The sequence below is a fragment of the Cavia porcellus genome, unplaced genomic scaffold (genome assembly GCF_034190915.1).
Source record: "Cavia porcellus strain 051 isolate PalLab524CR breed Dunkin Hartley unplaced genomic scaffold, mCavPor4.1 scaffold_42, whole genome shotgun sequence".
NCBI classification, from domain to species: Eukaryota; Metazoa; Chordata; class Mammalia; order Rodentia; family Caviidae; genus Cavia; species Cavia porcellus.
Window position 1 is genome coordinate 7,653,109 of NW_026947525.1, and position 25,110 is coordinate 7,678,218.

The following is a 25,110-nucleotide window of genomic DNA, read 5'->3' on the forward strand; positions in this document are numbered from 1 at the left end:
TAACTTGTTTTGAAGTCCTGTAGTGCTCCCACGATCTTGTTTTGACTGATTAGACGATTAGACTCTGTTCCATTCTATATGGTAGTATCAAGTTTGAAGACATAGGCAACTACTTTGAAGACAATAAGATTCACTAAGATACCCATTCTGGTTTGACTATTGTCTTCTTTGGAAGTCCTGTAATGTTTACAATGCCTAAGTTGTATTGGTCTTGTTCTCTACTGTTTTGTCCAACTTTATAATATCTAATGAGATAGACAATTCTTTTTAAGGAAACAAGGGACAACGTTGATAACCATAGTTGATAAACTTGTACTGTGTTCTACACCATGTGCTATGTCTATCCTTGGTATTGACTGACAGCTTTGTTTTGCCATATTTGACTGTATTCTCCCCCCCTTCCCCAAAAGTAATAAGCACTAAGGAGTAATGAAATCCAAAGGGTGTGAATTTTGTAGTAAAAAAGAGAGGGGAAGAAAAAAAAAAGAGAGCTCTAACGGATATAACAGCAAGTGTGTTTAGGGGTGTTAAATAGCTGACTGTATCAATGTTTGTGGATCATTGAACACAGATGTTTGCAGTCTACCTGTTTGAATGTCCACCTTGTATTCTTTGATACTGTGATTTGAGGAACTATTTTCAAGATGATAATATGTAATATACTAACAGGTGATTTCTTACTGTTATGGTTTTTTTTTGTTTGTTTGTTTGCTTTGTTTTTGTTTTGCTTTGTTTTGTTTTGTTTATGTAGTTCTGTATTACGTGTACCCTTACACCGCTTTGGTTTGTTTTGTGTTTTTCTCTTTTTCCTCTTAAATAAAAAAAAAAAAAAAAAAAAAAAAAAAAAAAAAAAAAAAGGGGAGATGGTATGAATCCGAGATGCTGGGGGAGTGAGGTTGTTTCCTGTCCCTTGATCTTTGGCCAGGGCTGTCATATTTCATGACACCAGCAGCACTGTGGCCAATCTGCATATTCAAAGTTGAAGGTCCCACCAGGCATCTGCTAGGCTAGCACCTAATCCTGAGCAGAGGCCTTCTCTCCCTGTCTGAAATGCACCATGCAACAATCTTGGTCTGCCAAAAAGAGCCAAAGGTAGACATAAAGTGCATACCAGAGTCTCCCCTGGCACCAACACTACCAAGCCTGATCTTCATTTGCACGTGATTTGCATATAAGCTCAGTAGCTTAGATTCCCAGACCTCTACTTCATTTAAAAAAAAAAAAAAAAAACACAGCAAAGTCCAGCAAAAAAGTTCTAAAAGCCAGACAAACTGACATTAGAAAAGCATGAGACACAAGGACAGAGATACAAAAAACAACACAAACAGACTCAGGGAAGTCCAGTAGTCTGGACATGTGGTGGCAGCACAGATCACTAAAGGCTTCACCCCTGTATCAGGAGGGTCAGTAACAGCTGTTCACAAAGAAGCTGTGTCCTGTATCAGAGAAAGTGACACAGGGCCCTCTAGCATGATTATGTACAACTCTTATCCAAGGAGCTGGTATGACAATCAGTATCTGCTAAAACCATGTAATTATAATTAGAAAAGCCCAATCATCCTTCTCAGTCCACTGGTCCCCAGGAGACACTGAGACTGCTGGCCAAGGCCAATCTCGACTCTACTCCTAGTCACTGAGCGCGCACTATGCCATCTCCCAGGTGGCTGCAGAGTATCAAACATCATTGCTGTGTGATGGTTCAGAATCAGAGCCCATGTGTGGACTGGAAATTGTGTGTTACCCAGTCAGTGCTCCATATCCAGGGCTGACAGCAGTTCCACATGTTTTCTTAGCATTCTTGTCCATCCTGGATAGAGGCAGCTAATGCAAAACACGCTTCTCAAATCTAATGGCTGGGGAAGTTCACATCCTGAGGGAAATATTCTACATAAAATCAGTGGATGCTAAATGAAAAACAATTGAATGAATAAACAAGTACAGAGAAAGCATAGAGTGCTTGTGAAGTAGCCTAGATTTGGGGACATTACATCTTTGGAAAAATAAAGGAGACAATGTGGCATAACAGGAACATGGGCCCCAGGGCTGTCCACCTCTATTAAGATCCTGGCTCCATATTTGCTAGCTGTGTGATTTTTGAACAAGTTGTTTGGCCTCTCTGTGTCTCAGTGTTCACATTTATAAAATGCACAGAGCCCTATCTTCCTCATAGGCTGGTTGGTTCCATTAATTTAATGAGGCTCCTAGCACTTGGCCCAGCTCAGGGGGTACACTCAGTAAAGCTGCTTATCAACTGCGATTTCCTAGGTCTGCAGTCACCCTTAGTCCAGTCCAAAAGCACAGTCACACACATCTTTGAAAGTGCTATTCACATCAGGCTGCTGTGAGAAGCCTTACAAGGCTGTCCACTGCTTACATGACAAAGCCCACACTCAGCTAAATGCAAGAGCTCTAGAGTCTGCTTCCCAGGGCCCAAACTCTGGCACTTACCAGTTGCTTGACCTTGTCAAGTGACTGCCTTCCTCTCCTCACCTGTCTAAGAGGGCAGGGGTGACAGTTCCTTGCTGGTGGGGTAATAAGAAGACTGAGTGAGACAATGCTACCAGCACACCTGGATGGCTCTCATGGGACCCTCCCTTACTGCTCTTCCCATTGAGCTCTCAGTGCTCCCTCCTACAGGCCTTGCTTTGTGCTCCACTTCTTCTCCCACCTGCAGGACCTGCGCCAATCCCATGAAGATGGGTAAGTGAAAGCTGAGGATATCAGGAGGAAGCAGTACTGTGCCACTGGGAGCGCACTGAGGACGGACAGCAACAGTGGCGCTGCTGGGTTCCTTCCTGTTGCCAGATGTCCTGTCCAACTTAGTCACCAGGCATTATTAGTACTGTTATTGGGAGGCCAAGACTAGGGATGAAGAAGACAAATTCCAGCAGCTGGCTGCATAGATTAAAATCATCAACCATCTTGTAAACCTGGGCAAGCCTTAGCTCTCTCACCTATAAAATGGTACCAACAGCCACACCTCCTTGCAACTGTCAAAAAGGCCTTAAGGCACAGTTGCACTGAAGCACTTAAAAAGGTGTGGGCCCATGCAAATGCTCCCAAATGTTAGCAAGGTTTGCTTCTACTTCCAAGCTACAAAGGAGGCAGCTAAAAGGAGAGAAGTTTACAAATTTACCCAAGGTTGCATAGGCAGAAAATGACCTAATAGCAGCAGGATTAGAAATGCCATTAGCTGGTGTTTCTCACCACTCTGTTTCCCTGATCAAGACTCCTTGCAGGCTCAAATTCAGGATGTGCCAAGTGTGACGGGAGGATCTTTCAACTAAGAAGGTCAGGGATGCAGCATCAAGTCCAAAGCCTTCTGAGGCACAGCTAGCCAGGAACTGGAAATCAGAAAGCATTCTAGTTTCTTATTGTGCTAGAGGCATGGCCCCTTCTCCCCTCTCTGAACATTTTCTTTGAAGGCCACACACCTGAGGGGAGATTAGAAAATGCTACAAAGGTATGAGAAGTGAAAGCTCATCCATTCTAAGAAAAGTGTCAATAGGTAAATGTCTAAGCCTCTAATAGGATTCTCATCCTTTGAAAAAGGACTCAGGGTGTTCCCATTCTAACTTTTGATCCTCTGGTCAAATGTGTGTGTCACAGAGTCACAGAATCAGGCCAGGATCCAAGGAAGGCCAGAGAGACAAAGCCGATTTTGTGCAACATTGGCTCCCATCCCTGATTGTTTTCCCAAATCAAATAATGAAGCCAATATTAGTAACCAACTGTCAGGGAGGCCCCCATGGGAGAGTAGGGCTGGGGCAGGTTTGCTGCTTGTCAGGGAAAACCAAGGCCACGCCAAGAGGGTACTTCCCAGGGTGCAAAGCAAACTAATGTGCTGCAGAAAACATACATTACATCTCACTACTGGGCTGGTGCTGCAGGCTGCCAAAGCGGCAGCCCACTGCTCCCTATCCCTCCTCTCCCAGAGAAGCAGGGTCAGGTACTAGGGCACAACTATTGTATAGAATTACCGGCTCCTTCTGAGAGCCCGAGCATAGCTCAGGCTCTTGATTTCAAGTCACTGCTGGTTGTGGTTCTCACTTATTCTTGTAAAAGCCACCTAGTCAGCCCTGACATGCCTCCTTCATGGGCCATCAGGACTCCCACATGGGATCAGAGAAATGAAAGCTCTTCACACAGTACAGGGTTGATGGCCTTTTGCACAGGAAACATAATAAGGGGTCAAGTGTAGGAGTTAGGTTGGCCTGGGATCAATTTTCTGGTTCTCAACCTCTTGGTACCCACAGTGGGGAAAGTTTTGGTTCAAAAAATCAAAAGGTTCTCCCCAAAGTCTTCATCCTAACATGTAGCAAAAAGAAGACCTGAGGTTCAATTCCTGCAGTTGGACTTCAGCTTTCCTGGAGGAGGAGATACCAGACCGTGGCCCCAGTGGCAGGGTTCCTTCAAGAGGTATGAGAGAAGGTGTTGGCAGAGCAAAAGCAGGTAGATGTGCAGAGAGGATCTAACTGGCTGCCTTCCATCACACCAGGGGTTAAGCCCTGATGGAAGGATGCTCTTAGGAATGAGTCTGAGCTTCCTTGGCGCAGGCCCAGGCCCAGACCCAGGCACAGGCACAGGCACAGGCACAGGCACGGGGAGAAGCAAGGTGGGGCAGCCACTGGATTGTAAGTGGGGAGCGCCAGGCTGGGCTGAAGACATAGGTGTCTTATGAGCTCCTTTTGCAGAGGTGTGAGACCCGCAGAATCAGGAGTCACCACAGCCCATTGGATGCCAAAACTCAGTCCAGGGTGTTCAGAGCTTCCTCTGGAACCCCACTCTCAACCAGTGAACATTACTTCCAATTAATGTATATAAAGCTTCCAGGAAGGTTCTATCCAAAGAAAAGTTTTCTTGGCAATTTGCTTTTCTAAATCACTGTCATTGTTGGAAAATGGCCAGTTTCTAGCTCCGCAGGTCATAACCAGCCCCCTGGGGCAGAGTGCTGTCCAGGGATCTGTGCATAGCCAGGCTTAGGTCCTAAGCTACTATTCAGCCTCATCCAATTAATTATCCTTCTCTGCTCCTTTCCTTCCTCTTCCCTCTCTCTTGACAGAATACCCTCATGCTCAAGAAGTGGACTCTCAGTCTTTTCCTTCCAGTGGTCCAGAGCAACAAATCCTTGATGCAGCAAAACAGAACGCTCACTTTTTGAGCAGATCTAAGTATGTCAGTGTCCTGGTGTGGAGCCAACAAGATGTCTGGTACCTTCTTGAACCCAGTGGACAGGACTAGGTGGGAGGAAACATACAGGAACCAGATGTCACACAATTCACCACTGAATTTCTCCCTCTGTGCTACCAGCAAATAACCACACTTCATTGAACCTCACTTTACATATCAACCAAATGGGACTATCGCTCTGCTTACTAGTGTTCTTTCATCCACCTAATAGTCTTCCTAGGCTTTGGAAGTAGAGGAGGAGAAAGAAGAAGGCAGATCCTTCTTGTGAACAACAAAAAGGGAAACACTGAAATATGTAAGCCAAGATAGCACTGGCTTGAGCTTTATAGCTGAACAGGCAGTACTCTACCCCAGCAGTCTGTAGACTAACTGCATACATGACTTCAGGCAGATTACTTAATTTTTATCCCTCAGTTTCCTTTTCTCCAAAATGGGGAGAATAGGGCCTTCTCCCTAGTGTTGTTTGAGACCAAAACCACATCATGAGTAAGAAGGAGCCATATGGATACAATCCACAGGTACAATCTGGCTCTCTCCACCCCTCTGCCTCCACGTTCCAGTCCCCTCCACATTCCAGTCCCCTCCACGTTCCACCCCAAGACCATCCTGCTCTAACCTCCACCAAAATGAACCTCACTGGGCAGGAGGATGCCAAGAATTAGAACATGCAGTCAAGTGGCTTCTTGATGAGAAATGCTTTGGAAATTTTAGGCTCCATTTACTTCTCAGTCTAATTTTGTTCTCGGATGCACATTATGCATGAGATGGGATCTCATGTGGTTTGCCCGGCGCTCAGCACATCAGCAGGAGGCAGTTGCATTGCTATTTATGTCTCTCCTCACCACATGAGGGGCATAATGAGGGCATCCATCAGGCTCTGGGGGCATTCCTGGGCCAGAAGGACTGGGCGTCAACAACCAACCCCCATGGCCCCACTGTTCCCAGTGATACGTGGGGGGGGGGGGATGGATCACAGATCACAGGATTGTATCCACTGCCAATTCCGGCTACCCTAAGGTATGCCCCAACCTGAGCTTTTTGCCCCTGAATTGATGCAGAACCTTCATTACCCTTTTTCCAATCACTGTGCCTGGCTTTGTACAGGTCTCAGCTCCCACCCCCACCCTGCCTCTTAAAATGTATCCTCTCCTAACTCACCTTATGCCTTAGCAAATGCTGTTGCGTGCTCTGACAGCCATGGTGCCCACTCACCCTCCATCACCTTCTGTGCCAGACCTCCCAGCCCAACCCCTCCCTGCAGTTCCACAGTTCCCTCTTGGTGCCTCAGTGTCTCTGCACACAGATTTCCAATCTAGCACTCCTCAGACTGCCTGTGACATTTGACCAGCAGGAGACACAGCCTGGCCCTTCCAGCTCGCAGACAGCATCCTGTCTACCTGCTCCTCTGTGGTGGCCCGCAAATGTTCAGGCATACAACATGCTCATTAGCTCTAAAACATTTTCCAAGCCCCTCCTCTGGGTTCAGTCTCTGGTAGACACTGGGGATTTTGTGTCCATGGGATGGGAAACTATTTTGTTTCCCCGACTGTCTCTTCATTCAAGAAAAGTCACCAGGCAAAGCTCAGGAGCTACCCATGTTCCAGTCAAAGAGAAAAGCTTTCGGTCCAACCCAGGGATGGGAGGAGGACATTAGGTTTTTTATTTTTCCTTTTCCCTTACCCTAGTGTTTTTCCTTTTCTCTCATGCTAGGTGTTTGCTACAATCTTCTCTGATCCCTACGCACCAGCTTCTGGCCCAGGCCCCTCTCAAAACAAGGACTTTTCTTGGGCTTCAAGGCTCAACTGTCAGAGTCCAGTGCAATCAAGCCCCTTTCCTGTGGGTGCTTTCTAGCTCATGTTCGGCTTCCCTTGGGTTTTAAATTCATGCTGCCTCAAAGCCTGTGGCAAGAGGTAGGCTAAAGTAGATAAACAACTCAGAGAGCAAGATCTCCTAACTGCCAAAGGCAGAGGACAGCTCTCAGCTCTCGCTATCTTGGATCTCTTTGCCCACTCTAAGTTTTAAAACATTTTGACCTTTTCTGCTTAATTAGCCAGAGAGAATTCTTACAGTGTTAGAGGCTGTATAGCTCCAGCCTCCTAGATGCTGAGCATAATGGTCTGCTTTGTCCTTCCTCACCATCTCTCCCAGACCTCCCCTCATTTCTTCTCCCCCCCTTGACTTGTTCTCCAGAGTCCCTTTTCCCGATCCCTCTCAACTTTCCTTACCTTTACATCTTCACTCAATGACCCAGCTCCATCCACCCTTCTAAGCCTGTGACTTCCAAATCCCTGTCTCCAGCCCTAAACAGCCCCCAACACATGCATGTTTCCACCCGGGTGCCCCTGGGCATGCAGAACCCAGCCAAATGCTCTTGTGGTCTTGGTCTTGGCCAGCAGCTGTGTTATCCCCCCCAGTCTGTCAGCTGTAGTGCCACCTTGATCTCACAGCTACCCCCAACTGGACAAACATCAACACACACAATAGGACTCTAAATTCACACTACAGTTGAGACTGTTGGGATTGAAAGACCAAATATTTACCCAAAAGGTGAAAATGACAAAACGAAAAGGAAAAATGCAATGTCAAACATCTAGTCCATTCGGAGGAAGTACAGGTAACACTGAAATAGATGACTTTAAAAGTCATGCACCAGAAATCTCTGAAAAGACAGTAAATGAAGTAAAGAAACAAATCCACGAGACAATGGATAAAATCAAATTAGAAATAATGTCTTACATAAAGACAGAAATAACAACCTTAGTAAATCAGTTGCTCAACATAGCGAGAGAAGAAATAGATTAAAACAATACAGCAGCATAGGAAATTGATTGCAACTTTGAAGGAGGAATGTAGGAAATAAAGAGGATCCATGAAGCAAATTCAAAGAGATATCCAAGAAACAAAAAATTCTATTGAAAGATGGCAAAACCATTTATATGAAGCTGGGGATAGAATTTCAGACCTTGTGGACAGGATCACAGATAGCAATCAAAAAAGGGTAGAACTTATAAAAACAACAAAGGAGCATGAAATGACAATTCAGCAGCTTCAAGATGAACCAAGAGATATGATATATGACTAACAGGCATCAGTGAAGATGCAGGAGTTAACACAAAGGACATAACTAAAATATACACAGAAGTAATAGCAGAAAATTTCCCAAACATGGGTGAAAAATCTGATATACAAATAAGTGAGGCCTACAGAATGCCAAACAGTCAGAACCAACATAAATCTACACCCAGAAATATAATATTTAAGATCCCAGTCATACAGCATAAAAACAGAATACTAAAATGTTAGACAAAAGACACAACTCACCTACCAAGGAAAGCCTATTAGAATCATGGCAGACTTTTCAGCACAAATCTTCAGGTTAAGATGAGCTTGAAGTGAAGTATTTCAAGCCCTAAAAGAAAATAACTTTCAACACAGACTGGTATCACCAGCAAATATGTCTTTCAAATTTAAGGGAGAAACAAGATACTTCCATGACAAAGAACAACTGGAGAAATTCATGTCCACTAAATCAACCCTAGCAAAAGTACTGAAAGACATGCTAGATAGAGATAAAATGACCACAATCACAGAACAACAGAAGGAAACCACCAGTCTAGACAAGAAGTTAAACAAGGGAGAAAAGCGGGAAGTCAACAACAGCAACACAACATAGCAAAGTCAAGCCGGTATATATCAGTGATATCCATAAATGTAAATGGCCTCAATTCACCTATCAAAAGAAATAAGCTGGAGAGTGGATCAAGAAATAGGACTCCACAATATGCTGTATACAAGAAACACATATGAATCAAAAGGAAACTCATAGATTAAAAGTCAAAGGATGGAAAACCGTATTCCATGCAATAGGAACCCAGAGAAAAGCAGGGGAAGCTATTCTGCTTGCATACAAAGTGAACCTCAAACCTAAAATGATTAAAAGAGATAAAGAAGGCCATTACATACTTGCAAGTGAAAAACTATAAGAGCAAGAAATAACAATTATAAATATATATGCACCAAATATAGGAGCACCCAGCTACATAAGATAAATACTAATGGACATGAAAAACCAAATACACAAGAACAGAATTGTAATAGGAGATTTTAACACCACACTGTCACAAAGAAATAGATCAACTTGGCAAAAAGTCAGCAAAGAAATAACATAACTGAATCATACCTGTAAGCAAATGGACATAGTGGATGTTTGCAGAGTGTTGCACCCAACCACGTCATAATATACATTCTTCTTAGCTGCACATGGGACATTCTCCAAAATAGACCATCTATTAACCCATGCAAAGGGAGCAAAATTATCCCATGCATATCTGACCATAGCGCATGAAAATTGGACATCCATGGTAAAAAAAAAAAAAAAAAAAAAAACTTTAAAACCTGCATAAACACATGGAAATTAAATAGCAACCTTCTGAAGAACCAGTGAGTTACAGATGAAATTAAAGTAGAAATAAAAGAATACCGACAATACTATAAAAACACAGATACATGTCATAACCTATGGGATACAATGAAAGCAGCCCTAAGAGTGAAATATATAGCAATAAACAGTCACATCAAGAAAATGGAACAAACAAAAATAAATAACCTAATGCTACTTCTCAAGCTTCTAGAAAAGGAAGAGCAAGTCAAACCCAAAGCTTACAGAAGAGAGGAAATTGTAAATATTACAGCAGAAATTAATGGAATTGAAACTAAAAATACAAAAACATTAATGAATCAAAAAGCTGTTTTTTTGAGATAATAAACAAAATTGACAAACCTCTGGCCAACCTTATCAAGAAAAAGAAAGAAAAAACTCAAATCCATGCAATAAGGACTGAAAAGAGGGAAAGTACTAAAAATCCCATGGAAATTCAAAAGATCATGAATACCTACTTTTGAAATCTCTACTCACACATGGTGAAAAACAACTTCACAATGTTTGTTCTTCCTATCCATGAGCAAGGGATGTCTTTCCATTTTCTGAGATCATCCTCAATTTCCTTTTTCTGTGTATTATAATTTTCACTGTATAATTCTTTCACTTCTTTCGTAAGAGTAATTCCTAAATATTTCATTTTTTTGCTTGCTAATGTGAAGAGTGCAGTTTCTCTTATTTCCCTCTCTGTGATTTTGTTGATACTGGGTCAAAAACCAGAACTTTGGTCAAATATCATCTTCTCAATAATTCCACCCTTAATCTTACCTCATTTTGTTTCTTCAAAAATACTTTAGATACACTACAACTAGAAATTTAACTACATTTTTACCAAAAACATTGTATTTATAATATCTAATGCAGAATTTTTGATATTATAATATCAGCATTGATAGTTTAGAAAGGAGATCTCAAAATTCATAATCATAGTATTTTCACCTACTGTAATATTACCTCAAAAGATTTCCTAGAAACATGATGGGTTAGTAAGTTCTAATACAAGTTTCTTGGAAATAAATTTGTACAGTTTGAAAGCTTGTTTTAGCAAAAAGAAATATAGAAAATTACAATATTAAATTAACCACAGAAAATAATTATTTTTTAAAAATCAATCCAATTATTTGAGTTTGTAGAAAGCCAGGTTTCATACTCTTAAAATTTCTTGGACCATTTATTAAAAAAATAGTTATAAAATACTGCTGGCTAGTTATACCTGGTTTTTATCTTTCCCCATAGAATAATACAGGATGTTCAATCATTCTCAGCAATTACAGTGCCCCCAGAGTTTGTACAAGTGAATGTCATGAACCAGATTTCTGGTACATCCACTGTTCTATCTCTAACAGAATTTCAGTAAAAAACAGGTGGTGAGGGCAGAGGCTGGGCCATTCCAAAGGCATACAAAGGAAAGTAGGATACTCAGGTATCAGAGAAATGAGCAGCTATCAGATAGCTCTGCTCAGAGGACTAAGAGAACAAAGTGCTACAGATGCTCAGCAACTTCCTGGACCTGGGGAGCCTCAGGAAGGGAGGATAATAGTCCCCTGATACCTGCCTCCCTTGTGAAGAACCAAATAGGAAGAGGATGAGGAAAGAAACTCTAGGTAGTGGAGCACACAGAGACCACCCTTCTTGCTTACACCACAGCAAGCAGAGAGATGGGTGGCTATGGGTGAAATGAGGGTCTGAGGCACAGTCAGTGGCTCATTGTTCTCTGGTGACTGGGGTTACCTTTGTATGAGCCTGAAGTTGCTTCTGCATCTCACTCTTATGTGAGAAGACATACTCTGCCAACATGTGGAGATTTAAATGCAAATTTTCAGGAAGGCCTGAAAAACTGGCTCAAGAGTGAAAAAAAAATGTATGGGCTTTCTCTGATGACTACAAATAGAATTGGTATAATAACGAAGGAATGCATTTTAAAAGAATGGAATTTCTTTATGTTGAAATCATAATCCTTTTCTCTCTTCCTATTTTGGTAAGAGGTGCTACATAACATAAGAGATGCTACTTTGCTTTTTTCAATGTTTTAGACTGAATTATTATATTGTTTTCTTCATTTTCTTATTTTCCTCTGATTCAGTAGAAAAATCCTTCATCACATGGAATATTGTTATTGGTATGATATGTCTCACTAATATTTGATTGTGGTTTGAGGCTGTTTGAATCATTCAGAGGTTAGCACTGGCTTGTTATTTAAATTTATTCACGAAACCTTTTATCTGTTCAGAATTGTACAAGCTTTGCTCACTTTTGATGGGCAAATGGACCAAGGTAACATGTAGAGCAAGAATAAACAACAGGCAGCTGTAAAGCAAGGATTGAAAAACAAGACAGAACAAAAACCATGTCAAAATATTAGAGAACCAATAAGTAAAGATCTCTCTGTGCCCCAAAGACACCCAGGAACACATAAAAAAATGACCTTGAAAAGTATCCAATCTCATGTGCACTGAAATTTTAGCACCAGCTCACCTTGGTTTTGGATACCAAAACACTTTCTCTAAAAATCTTATAGGTAGAATGAATCAGGTACCTAGCTGGGCTATGACTCCTGTAAATTCCCTACTGTATTTCCTCTCATAATCCAAGAATTTAAAAGGTTCAGAATCTGCCCCTATTTGTGTCATTGCCTCTTTTAACTGGATTGTTCTCACTGCAAAGAGTATACTTTGGTTTTCAATAAATTTTACTATTGTTACTAAAGTCTTTGCATTACCAAGAATTTGGGAATAACTTCCCTGAGAATGCCCATCCAGTAACAAGATCACTACATGAAAAATCACAATTATTACTAACATTTAAAATATCCTGAAGAGATTTGAACATAAAGACCATATCTTTATCCAAATTCAATTTTAAAAGGTTATGAACACACCATAAAAACTAAAGATTCCTAAAAGCTTAGATTGCAATGACTTACTTAACAAGTTAAACAGACTTCTTTTGGTTGCACAGGGAAATCAATTTAAAATGAGGCTGGTATTTAGAAGTAAGTGAAAATAGCTAAGGCAGCAGAGTTTCCCTTTTGTCCACTTCAAATCACCAGAAGATGTTTTCATGTTTGCTTTTAGTTTTTAAGGTCAGAGAAATTTCAGACAATTAGCAAGTCTAAACTGGGTCAAACTTATTGTTTAGCAGGGTAGTGATTCAGCTCAAAAGTCTGTCATTCCCCAATACAAATGATATGGGAAGGCTGATTGAGATTTGGTACAATCCTTACAATTCTGTGGGCAAACAGAACTCAAAAGGAAAATAAAACATAAAATCACAGCAAAACCAGAAGTTTAAGAATTCAGGAGTATAGTACTCACTGACCCTTTTGGTTGAGGCAGAAGAAATGATGCTCTACTTAATAATGAAGCCTGACCTATAAAAATTACAAATTAGATAAAAATACTCAAAGGGATAGAATCTATTGTGAAAGATAAAACGTTTAGCATTGTGTAGTGCTGCGGAAATATAATTTAAAGCATAATTTACCAAACATGAAAATGTCTTCAAATTCAGACAGAAAAAAAATAACTTTATTAGTGAATAAATTTTAAAACAGGTATGATAATACCAGACAATGGTATCTTTAGATCCCAAAATGATAGAGAAAAGACCAGGCCAAATATTGCAAGTATAGAATGACTTACACATACAGAGCTTTACTGGAGGAGGGTCATGCTTCAGGTAATTGAGGCATCAGCATCAAGGCGTCAAGGTGTCAGCATTGATCAAGGGATTGCACAAGCTGCTTGCAGAACCAAGAGAGCAGCACATTGTTGATTGTCTGCTGCAGTGTGACAAAGTGCATTAGTTTCCATTGACCAGTTGCAAGGCTCTAAAATATGCTGCTTTTTGTGCTAGATAGACTCAGGTGGTCACAGTGAACTTTCCAACTGGCTGCTGAAGTTTTATGAGGCTGGCACCTTCATCCTGCACAAAACAGTCCAGACTAGAGAATCTGCACCCTAGAACAAGAAATGTAGGGGAAAACAAATAAATAAACAAGCAAACACACATACCAGCTCCAATGGGAAATAGTGAAATTAACCCTGTATGATAGACTTAGACAACTTGAAAGGGTAGAACAGCAGACAGAACAGAAACAAATTATGTTTGCAAAGATTTCTACTTCAGCCGCCCATCAGGTATCCGTAGATACAAGGGAAGCTAAGTGTTATCAACAATGCGGCCTTCAAGTTTCTACAAAGTAACCCAGGCAACTGTCACAATACCTCATGTTATCTACAGTATAATTAGCAGGAAACTAATAATCTGTTTCCCGGCTGTGTGAACTCTGAAATCAGTGATATAAACTAGAAGGTTTACCTAAGAATTTTTCCCCCCTTGAGAACATCTTTGTCATTTTTTTGGAAACACATTGACTTTGTACTTTTATCAGACTCTTTTTGACAAGGTCAGCTAAAATAATCACAAGGCTAGAACCTTGTACTACACTACAACGGACAGTACTCTACCATGCACAGAAGCTCATTTGGTTCATTTAACCTTTGTCCTACCATGGTGGTCACTGAGTCTCTCAAACTGTTTACAAAGATTAAGGAAATGTTACTATGTTTGTACAACCAACCAGATGCTCCTTGCCTACACCTTTTTCAAAATACAAAATTGTGAGTGCTCAAGTAAAAGGGCTAAACAAAGCTCCTTGTCCCTCAAAGCTCATGTTAAATGCACCTGTTAATTACAATGATCCTATGTGCTAGTTAAGCACCAATTCAAAGGAAAAGTGAGCTTTGTTATGTTATGAAAAGACAGTTTTGCAATGTATAACTAGATATTCATGTAAATTAGGCTGTATTCTACTTCAAAAATTAAAAAAACTGGAGTAAGAGTGCAGTTATTGGGTGACAGAGTGCATGTCTGTGTTACAGGAGGCCCTCAATTCAATCTTCAGTGATCAATCAGTTGATTAATCAATGAAAGAAACTAGAAGATAAAATCTCCAAACTTTCTTAATAGCAATATATCAAAGAGACAATTTTCATGATTTAGGAAGATATTTTTAAGTCATAAATCTGCCAAAAAGATTTAGTTGTTTAAAATATTTACCTAATTTCAAAGAGAGAGAAATTATAGTGAGAAGCTTTCTACAGTCAATGCTCTCTAAAAAGCAAGAGAGGATGTCTTTGTCTTCATAGTTTCCTTCCTCTCTCTCCCTCCCTCCAGTTCTCTCTTCTTTCCTTCACTCCCCTTCTTTTCTTTAGATTAGATATACTGGAATTATTATTAATTCTAAAAAATCTAAATTTTCATCAATTAAGAAGTATATAAAAATTATATACTCACGTATTATTTGCCTCCAATAAAAATTGATGAGCTAGAACCTATAAATGAGTACAATTGCTGATATGCGAAGAAATATAAAGAAAATATCTACATTGATGGAAATATTTAAAATATACCTAGAGAAATGATTCATTTTTAATTTACATTAGTGACATATTCTATGTCATTACATAGAAATGTCTGTATTACTATTGGCTTGTTGTTATCAATGATTCTTTCTTGATTTTGGGATGTGATTTGAGGTACATGTTTGAAGGCATCAAATTTGTACATTTTATAATTTTCACTTAACTAAACATGTAATTTTAAACACATATAATTGCATCAAAGTGATAGCAAAAGCTCCTCACCTAATTTACAGAATCAGAATCTGAGCAATAAATTCTAGAATTATGATTAATTAAAAATATTCAACTTTTAAACCTTAATCTTTGAGATTTTCATATCTCATAATGTAACACAATTAAATCATTTGTTAAACACAGAGCACAAATCTCTACTACAAAGTCTATACTTAGGCTAGGTGTCCAGTAATAAAATTGAAAATCGGTTTCCAGATTGTTATGGCTGATATTTCCCCCAAAGTCTCAAGCAGTCATGGAGAGATTCAAAGGTGACCAGGTTAAAGTGTGTGACATTGGCATAAGGCTGTGATGCTGGGATTTGGAGTGCCCGGCCCTGCATGGGCGTGGAATCACCTTGTCTTAGTTACTTTCTACTTGTCACTAAGACAAAAATACCTGATGCTCAAAGTTGAGAAAGGAAAAGATTTTGGAGGTTTCAATCTATACTCAGTTGGCTCCATGGCAGGCTGGCATGGCAGGCCTACAGTTTCTGGCAGCTGCAAACAGCAAACAGAAACCAGCAAGAGAGGGAGAGACACACACACCTTCTTCCTGCCATTACGTTGCACTCCGGTTCCACCCCTATGTGGGTATAGCACTGACACCAGCAATCCAACCCATTGTCCACTAGACAATGAACCAATCACAAATGCATAATTCAAATGCATGAGCCCTGGGGGCCACCAGCATACACCAGCATACACCATGACATACCTGAAAGTTGGTAGTCTGGGTGGACCACAAAGGGATACGAAGAAGCTGCTCTGCTACCTCACTGCTGGTGCTGCTAGGGCTGCTGTTTTTTGCCTGCCCTGCCAAGTGACAGTCTTTTTCTCCATGCTATGTGCCTCTGCTATGCCATCCTGTCTTGCAGTGAAGTTGCCTATGGACTGAAATCTGTACAAACTGTAAGACAAGATGCACCTTGCTTCTTTGAATTCTGGGGGCTGAGTATATTGTCTCAGTATTGGAAAAAGTAACTAAGACCCAGAACAAAAGGAATACACAGTGTTATAACAGAAATCCAAGAAAAAGGGCACAATAATATAACCATTAGAATTATAAGAAACGCTCAAAGGGATCTCCAGAATACAGTACATACTAAAAAGAGTAGAAAAATTTATAGAAAAGAGTGTCTTTCAATTCTGAGAAAAGGGTAGTGCTTAACAAATTTTGACAGGAAAAAAAAAGGAGTATTGTGTTAGGAAAAAATTCAGATCAAAAGAGGACCTAACAGTATTACTGCAGGAATTTCTCTCTCACTTCTAAATTACCAACATAGAATCCGAGGATGGCACAATGTCATCAAAGGAAAATTTCCACTTGTTGATTCAATTTTTTAAAACAAATTATGCTAAATATTTTAGTGTATCACATTTATATATGCCTCAGTAACTTTAAAATTAAAAGTTCATTTAAAAAGATTTTGAATAGCTCTCACAGTTTAAAAACCACTGAATAATGTTGAAAGGAAGGCTTTCCATGGGGCCTGGGATGTACCTCAAAGCACAAGCATCTGCCTGGCAAGTACAAAGTCATTACTTTGATCCCCAGTACCCAAAAAAAAAAAATGGAGGACTTTTCAGTAAGTGGACCCAACACAACATTCAGTAAAGACTTTTGATAATTTAATATACCAAAAGTCACTAAGTATGTTACAATAAAAAATGTAACACCAACATAATGCTTTAATTGAGAATTAAATTTTGTTGACTTCATATACATAGCTTGTTATGCTTTACAATCCTTTTGTGATACAGTGAGTTTTATTTTCTATTTTCCCTTCCTCTTACCTTCCCTTTTATATTTTCTTTCCTCCATTGTTCATATATATATATATATATATATATATATATATATATATGGGTTATTGTTTATATATACAATTTAACTAGTACTTAATATTGATTATATGTAGTTTAATTGTATTTATATATACACATAAGTACTTCTGGAAAATATTTTTCTTTTATATTAGCTATTTTGGAAAATAAAATGGTACTCATATAATACTTAATTTAAGAAATTATCTTTTTCTCAGTACTGTCAAAGCTTCAGAGATAGTTATCAAAATTTTTATTTTTTCTCATAAGCTATACTGTATGAGTTTTATTTCCTACAGTGCACCATAAAATACCAAGTTTTGTAGCTGATATATTAGAGAGACACAAAAATATTTCGCTTCTGAGTCATGCATGGATTTATTAGGTGATATTTAACATTGTTTATGCATACATATTTTTATTTTTTTCAAGTTTTTTAACCAGTTTTACAGTGCTTGTGGCTATTTTTAACAAAAAGACAATACATACATTGTACTCAGAGGACATTTTCATGGAACAGTTAAATATCTTATGGTAGATTAAAAATTGCCAACAGGCACTGACCATTTGAGTTACTCATTGCAATAAAAATTAATCAAAAGCTAACTATGCTGATATTGAAAATTTCAGAAGAAAACTAGTTCTTTAAAGTTTCATGTCATCACATTAGAAAGCAGAAATAACATTTCTGTACATAGAATTAACAACAAATGTGAAATGTTGAACTATTTTATGTCTGAAATAAATTTGCTATTTCATATAATTTCTCTTGTCCACAAATATTTTAAGGTAATAAGTTTCATTTCACACTTTCACATACAAAATTAAGATTCAAATGTTTTCATATTAATATTTGTTATTTAGGGGATTCCAATGCAGTTATTAGTATGTTTTATTATTTTTCATTTAATTGCTTATTTCCACTGATAGTAAGTCTGAGTGAAAGGGAGACTTGTACCAAAGATATTAATAAAGACTATTGCTTCATGGAGGGCCCCATTTCATTTCAGTGGTCTTGAGGTGGAACACAGTTTGTCAAGGAAAAGTAGGGCTCTAACATGAAAAACCAGGCTATGTCCTAAATCACCAAGTAGAAGAGAAAATAAAGGAACGAGAATGTTCACCCATTGTCTGCCTGGGAATTAAACTCCTATTATAATTGGATCATTTTCAACTTACAGATTTCTTTAACTTTCCCTATTAAAGATATACAGTCAAAATGCTCCAATCAGAATTGTTTAGCAGTTGAAAAACAATCTAGATGAGATAATTTGATTAAACTTTTGGAAAATTTCTTAATTCAATTTCTGTGTACTCCTTTCCTTGATAGTATTTGAAATAGAAGAATTCTAAAGTTTATTTTCTCTTTTTTAAAGATACATATTTTATAAATACTCTAAGTCATTTGGGAAACTGGAAAGAAAGTATAGGAAAACATTTTTCATCATATTCTCCCATGCAAGAAATTATTCTAGCATTCTACCCATAAGTTTAAGATTTTTAAATGATGAATCTAAGGGTCCTAGTAAAATAAGAACATAAACTCATCCATTTTTAAAAATTCATTCATTTAAGTGATTAATTTCATGCATAAGAAAGTCACTAACAAGGGTACATTACTGTTGTTTATGTTGGTTAGCTAAAGTTGAGTTAACTGAAATAAATAATGTTGTTACCAAAAACGAACAATTTCAGCTATGACGGACACAAAGAAATTGGTTTAACATTTTCTGTGAAGATGGGTACAGTTATAATACAGTACTGGAAAACAGAAAGATTTTATTCAGGCTCTTAGAAACATTAGCAAGGAAAATAATTGATAAAAAGGAAACATTTAAAAGTAAAATATTTAATACAAACCACATTTTCGAATAGTAAGAGTATATTTATATTTAATATGAAATTAACTTAAATGCACAAATGTATTTTTCATAAAAGCATGGACAAGTCATTTTAAACTAACAATAAATTATAAGCTAAAAATATGATTAATCACATGAGAAAGGGGCTGTGAGTTCCCAGAATAAAAAGGATTTTACATCAGAACTGAAGCACCAATCCCAAATTATTGGTACTACCTCAGTTAGGTTATGTGAATTACTTTTCCTTTTTGAATTTTTTGCTCTCTGCATAATATCACAGAGGTGATCTCAGACCTCCTACCTAGCCCAGCTCATAGTAGTAATGGTAGACACATATTTCCCACCACTCTGAAGCAGTCATAGCAGTCGTGTTTTCGGTCACTCTCCCTGTCAACATCCCTGAGCCATTTCCCTCTTGGGGAATTGATGAAACCCAGGGTAGGCCCTGTGTCATGGTCTCTTTGTTCTGGTGAACTGCTATCTTGGCTGGACTTAGGATCCCATTGGCTCCCCATAAAAAAAATACATACAAACTATGAGCTGAATAAACTTCCTTCATTAACTTGTGATGTCAAGTTTTTTTTTTTTGTCCCAGAAATGAGAAATGTAGCTTGAGCATAGTAAAGAAAATGCAAATGACACAAGAGAAAGAATGGAGGAAAACAGGCCTTTATCTTGAGCCCTAAGAAACAGCTGAGAAAAATGGAAATGGCCCCATATGTTAGAACATATTTAACATAAAACATTATATGCAAAAGGCCATATGCATCCTGGACAGAAGAAGATCTGTTCAAAGGTGGAAAACTTGCAGCACGCTGCAGAATCCACTGTGAGTGTGTATTAGGAAGCAGAGGTTCTGTGCAGGAAGGCTGCAGTCTGCCCAGAAGCCTGGAGATGGATGTCCAAATGCATAGGCAAAGTTCCCTCTGCTCTTCTGTAGCAAAAGTGAAACTTCCTTCTTTTGCTTTTTATGCCATCAAAGTTACAAGTCTACTGGCCAATGCCACAGCATTCAAGGTGGTATTTCCATCTTCTATCATCTAGACACATGCAAAACTGTGCTAATCTAAACTGCTAGGTATTTCATATTCAAGATGACACAACTGTCCCAAGGGGATGGTGGCCCCTTTCAGTCTCCTCATGGGAAAGGGCTTCCACTGTTTCAAACACTAACTCACCAGACCTGGCTTCCACTCAGTCTGTCAAGGGTAAAAAGATGAGGGAATTTTGGCGAAATTTTCTGAATTTCCTGGATTGGCAAGAGGAAAAAGAGGATCCCCTGGAAGTCATCAGGCAGATACACTAAAGTTACAAGTATAGTCTTCACACAGGAGTTTGACACTTAACACAAGAGAAGAACTTCAATAGAGCAGTCTGCTGGGGCTGGGCTCCACTGGCACCCAGGGGATCAGGAGCTGAAAAAGTCTAGGAGAGGCAGCCAGCAGGTTCCTATGTTATAATTTGGTCTCTATCCACAGAAATGATGCAAGCTATGGACAGACTATGCCCCGTATTACATACATAGGGGCACTATGGCACTACAACACAAAAGGGCACAATGCACACAGCCATGTATCCTACACAAGTATGGTCCAGAAGGAAAAGTGGGCACCTCCTCCACAGCACCTGATGGGCCATATTGGTGTCAGAGGAGCCAGTCTGTCCTGCCCCCAAAAGCACAGCCTTTGAAGGCCTTTCTTATATTTGATCTCATTGAGTTGTCACAAATCCATGAAGTAGGGATCATGAATATGATGTTACAGAGGAAGAAACTGAAACTGAGATGTGGAACAAGACAAAACCTGATGGAGCTATTCCTAAAACAGAACTCTTTGGCCCAGTGACTTCCCTTGAAATCATTCTAGAATATTCTGCAAAAACTCTGTAACATTCTCAACCATTTGCCCTGGAACAAATTTCACTTCAAGTGGAAAAAAGAGACACAGTTTGTGCAAAACTTACTGTGTACATTGCATTACAGGACTGCCAAGATAAATTCCACATTGGAAAGTAAGACAAAAACTGATTTCATTCTAGTATTTCCAACACACTAACAGGTTGTTTTGTAGAAAAGTCATAGAAATGGGATGAAATGTCCAACTGTGCCATTCTAGGAGAGAAAAAGTGACATCTGTTCTTTTCATTACAAATCAAATGCAAATTGATTGCCCCCTCTTAAAGGACAGTGTACAAAATCTTACACAGTAGAAGAAAATTCTACTTTAGAAAAAGAATGGAATATCTGATTTTTACCTATAACATGCTTGTTAAAAATAAATGTAATTTTTGAAGGGACTGGATACTTTTATATAATTATTGGTTTATCAAAATCAGCACACATCAGAATAAAAGGAATGGATCCCACCTTGGCACAGTTTTATGATGACACACCCCAGAAACAACACCTGTAGGTCCAAGCCAAGTAGGAAGTTATGCCATTTCATAGCAGCTTCGTGAAACTGAGTGGTGGCTGTTCTCTGGAAATGATGAGGTGAGACACATGGAGGACTACATGTCATAGCACTCCTTTTCCTTTTCAGAACTGAAACTGTACGTATAAACTTCACTGCAAACATCACTAAACATATAAGCTGTTTATAATGTGAGTGCTATGTAGATTCCCAAAGTTGCAAGTAACCAACACAGTATGCCTGGACTCCAGTGGCCACTGCATAAAAAAATTCCTTACAATTCTGGTGCTACCTGGTAAATAATGTGCAATTTGGCACATTTAAGAAGTGGCATGGGCCACTTAGAGCACAGGGAAGAGGTATGCACTGGGGGTTGATTGGCTTTATGCTCCTAAAATCTGAGAGGATGATGAGGAGATGGCATTGAGGAAGTAGACAGGGGCCAAATCCTGCTCATGTCATAGGCAGGAAAGGGATTTTGGTCGATAAGTGACAGAGGTGTGGTCTGAAACAATTCAGCAATGGAAGTGTAGCCAAGGATGGTGAAAACAGATCAGATATCTAAAGCATCAGTTACCCAGGCCCACTTACTACCTGTATTTTCGGGTCAGACCACTGGGGCAACACTCTTCTAGGGGCAGTCAAGGGTTACTGGCTGACTTGCCTGAATTCATTTTTGTTGCTACCTAGAATGGTGCCTGGTACAAAACTGTGTTCTGTGTAAAAGTACAAGTACATGATTTTTCCATGAAAGACTAAGTAATAACACCATTAATATGTGGATCTCATACCCCATCTATCAAAAAGCCTTCTTTCAGACAAATTTGGGAATGTGACCAGGAAGAAGCCTATGGATTTGCTAGCAACACTTAACCACAGATGACCCAGTTACAGGTGCTGCCTCCTAGAAGGAAACAATACAAAATGGATTGATGTACAAAGAAGATTACGGAAATAGAAGGAAACAGAAGATTATTAAGGTCTCCCAAATATGCTAAGTAAGAACAAGGGGCACAAATAGAGAGGACAGCAAATACTGGAGAGCTAAAGACTATAAAGTTATTATGGAAGAGATGAAGAAACTCGATAAGTTCAAAGAGTAAGTGAATCAAAATTGGACAAAAATATCATTCAAAATACCCAAAATGGATTTGGGGTAAATAAGTAAAAATTGTATAAGATGACAAAAACTATTCCAAATATTAATTAAAAATTCACAAGGGACATAGAATCCTCTGAAAGATATCAAACAGCAATACTTTAAATAAAAAACTGTACAATAACTTGCAACAATAACAAATTTAATGCACCTTGTCCAAAATTGAGTATACAACTGTAAACTATGAAGAAACAAAGAACACACAAAGACAAGAAAGACCACTCAGTAGTTACTAGATGACACTAAGTAGAGCAATGCAGAGCAAATAGGAATCAGAGAAAAACTATAAGAAAGATTGAAATGTTAATATGTCTACAAAATTCACCACAGAAAATTTCTCAAATGAAAAAAAAAAGATTTGAACCTAAAAATAAGGAGACTTCTTGAATGCCAAACAACAATGATAAAGAAAAAAATTCAACAAGGTATATCCCTGGCAATTTAATAACTGCCAAATTTCCAGTATGAAAAGAGATAGTTTAAACTTTTCAGAGAAAAATAATGAAATAACATATAAAGGTAAACTCATTAGCAATACTTGAGACTTCTCAAGGTAAACCTTAGACGGCAGAAGAATTTTGAATAAAATATTCAAGCTTTGAGTAAACACTTTTCAATCCATGTGAACATGCACTTAAAAACCTTCCTTCAATGTAGATGGAAAAATAGTTAAATTTCATGGAAAAAAAAAAAAAAAACCTGCATCTAGAGATGTGTGCATTCATACTAAAAGAGTACTCAGGAAATCCTAAACCGAAATTGCAAACTGATAAGATAAATGTAAAAACCCAGGCGAAATGAAGCCACTAACCAAAGTCAATGTATAACAACCAAAAATGCAGGCAAAGCAGAGTAAAGGAGTCATCAACAGAGCAAGAGTACAATAATAGCAAATAACACATTTCAGTAGTCTCTATTAATGTTAATAGCCTTAACTCACCAATGAAAGACAGAGATCAGCAGCAGACTGGATAAAAAATAGAATGCAATCATCTGTTGCATTAAGTAAACTTTTTTAATCTAAATGACATCCAAGTCAAGAAATCAAAAGTGAATACAACATTTCATGTACTAGGACACCCAAAACAAATGAGGAGAGTAATTTTAAACTCATGCACAGTAAACTTCAAATTAAAACTGACTAGAGGAGACAAAGAAGGTCATTATGCACTAGCTAAAGTAACAGTGAAAAACAATAAATAGCACTTACAAATATTTATGTACAAAATCCTGGAGTTCTACCATCATAAAAACAATACCACTGTACATAAAAGATCAAATTATAAACAAGGACCTTAAATCCCCACTTTTGTAAAGAGACATATAAAATAAAATTAAACCCAATAAAAAGTATCAGAACTAAGCCAAATCTCTGAACATACAAACTTGGATAATTGTCTATAGACTATTCCACCCATCTTAAATGAGTAAACATTCTATTCTGTAGCCTATAATACTTTCTCCAAACTGGATCACATAGTAGTCTATGAAATCTGCATATATAATTTAAAAAGAATCAAAATCACCCCATGTGTACTATCACATTACTGTGCAATGAAAATGGAAATCAATCTTGGAAAAAATTGCAGAAAATATAGAAGCATCTGGAAAATTAATAACACACTCATACAACCAATTGGTTACAGAAGAAATTTACAAAAAATTTTAAAAATTTCTGAAAGTTCATGACTATGTTTTACAACTCATGAGAACACTTGGGACACTGTGAAAGGCATCCTAAGAGGGAAGTTCAGCGTTGTCAATCCTAGATTAGGAAAACAAAGTGAGTCCAATTAAATAAACTTGTGAAGAATCTTTTGGGAATTGAGGATAAAACACTCAAGCAGACTGATGGATACAATAATTTCAGTCATGATGCTGTCTCCTACTCTGGAACATTTAGTACACAGATGTTTCTGCTGAGCCTTGGCTGTCTCAGACCATATCAGTGAACATCTAAACTTGGACCTCTACAGCAATCCATAGATAACATACTAGATGGCTTATTGACACAGGCTGAGGAGCAAATCTGCCAGAGGGAGGCAGCTTGTGGGAGGTTGCTATCAGTGGAGTTGGATGAGTCATGGTGCCTCTAGATGGACAAAATGATGCTCAAATACAATTTGCACATTCTGCTTTTCACCTGGTCACCAGATCTCAAATGCAGAACCCAGGAGGCAAATTTTTCCTTTTATGCTCTGCAATACAGCTGCCACTACACAGCACACTGACTGATACTCTTTTGAATCAGAGTCTGAGACATTATGTTGAATCCAGTGCCAAGAAGCTCTCGGACTTGTAGTGCAACTGAAATCCCTAATATAGTAGGAATCACGCTATAGCAGTGATACTAATAAAAGTATATTAGCTTCTGGAGAATTTTTCTGAGTTAGTAAATTATTTTTCAAAGTTGTTGCTAAAATAAAATTAATGCAAGACTTTTTATTACAAATTTTCAGTTAACAAGTGGAGAATAAATTTTAGAAATGCAACTTTACTGTTCCTGATGTAATAGCTGATTTGTATGGTGATTATCAATGTATACTAAAATCACTTGCTCAAAAGATATTGGGAGAATCAATAAC

At 38.5% G+C, this 25,110-nt stretch overlaps 1 protein-coding gene across 39 annotated transcripts in view; it reads right to left on the minus strand.

The window, feature by feature from the left end:
* Nucleotides 1-25,110, minus strand: part of LOC101788067 (alcohol dehydrogenase 1-like) — a 202,296-nt gene that overhangs the window by 158,281 nt on the left and 18,905 nt on the right. For 29 of the 39 annotated variants that reach the window (XR_010045835.1, XR_010045834.1, XR_010045833.1 and 26 more), the window contains one exon: nucleotides 13,270-13,587. The exons of the other annotated variants lie outside the window; for them this stretch is intronic. The gene's annotated coding sequence lies outside the window, so the exon portion shown is untranslated. The remainder of the gene's footprint in view (nucleotides 1-13,269; nucleotides 13,588-25,110) is intronic. 39 annotated transcript variants of the gene reach the window in all.